The sequence below is a fragment of the Semicossyphus pulcher genome, unplaced genomic scaffold (assembly GCF_022749685.1).
Source record: "Semicossyphus pulcher isolate SPU_LCO1_2020_fin unplaced genomic scaffold, fSemPul1.0.p SCAF_12, whole genome shotgun sequence".
Taxonomy (NCBI): domain Eukaryota; kingdom Metazoa; phylum Chordata; class Actinopteri; order Labriformes; family Labridae; genus Semicossyphus; species Semicossyphus pulcher.
In genome coordinates this window covers 375001-376317 of record NW_027211626.1, presented here as the reverse complement: position 1 = coordinate 376317, position 1317 = coordinate 375001, and positions in this window count along the sequence as shown.

The following is a 1317-nucleotide window of genomic DNA, read 5'->3' as shown; positions in this document are numbered from 1 at the left end:
ACACACTCAGAATCGCATTAATTGCACGGACAAACATAATTGTTAGACTTTGGAAAAAAATGGTTGCAGGAAGGTGACGCCGGCTGTGAGCTCCCCTGTAAGCATTTTCCACAGAGACTCATCTATGTGCTTACCAACGAGTGATGAAAGGATTTTCTGTATTTACATCGAGTGAGACTGTTTTTGCCTTCAGGCGTCCATAAATTCAAGACAATGAGGAACTCGGGCCTTTTTCCTGAACAATATGCACGACTTCCTTCATCCCTCCAGAGCAGTGCTGTGCATGGGGGGGGGGCAGTCGCCCAATTGTTGAAAAACGCGCACTAAAGTGCCCTCTTGGGAGGCAAAACGCGCTCTAATGTGCCCTCTCGGGTGGAAAAAACACTAAACTCCAGAAGACTATTAGGACCAAGAAATACTATGAAACATTACTGTTGCAATGACTTTTATGTTGGGCCCTTTTTTGATCTATATTGAGCCAGAACTACATCTCACAGAACCAGTTTGGATTGTCTGGTGCTAATATGGTGTTAAAATGCACTAGAATACAGGAAATGGCATCTACTTAATTGAAAATGTTCTGGGGGAAGACCCCCGGACCCACTAGGGATTTATTTATTTATTTATTTCTGTGTGTTCTTCACAGTCCAACGTTGTATCTACACAGTTCTCATGGATGCTGATCCTAACTACAAACTAATTTCAGTAATCTGTCTAGTTAGTCTGTTTTAAGGCTATATAATGTGCCATTTGTATAACATACAAACATCTAAAGCGTCCTCGAAAACACGCAGAACTTAGTGCCCTCTTCAGTGGCGAGAACACGCTGTAGGTGCCCTTTTTTTTCTTTTCGCCTCTGCCTTTCAAAAAGTCTGTGCACGCCGCTGCTTCAGAGTCAAAGCCAGACAGAGCTTTCACCTGAATAACGGTCAAACGACAGACGGGACAAAAACACTGGAAGTATTCTGAAAATATAAACACACTGTGTTCTGGGCCCTCAGGTAGTTGCTAGTACCATCACAGCATCCAGTCATTTAGACTCCTCAGGGGGCCGACGTGTGCAGCTGTGAATGTGGGGCAGCGGCCAAAAGAAGGAACAACCTTACACATAAAACAGATGTCCTCAGAGCTGCCTCCATCCTCCATCTTGAGCAGAAGATTTCTAAAAGCGCTGACTCCCACACTCAGTTCAGACACTTAACCGCCGAGGTCACACCTTCGTGAGAACAAAGACGTCTGACGCTCGCTGCCAAAAATAAAATGGATTGTGAAACTGGGCTTTTGACTCGGCTTCGCCTGTGAGTCCCCATGAGTACC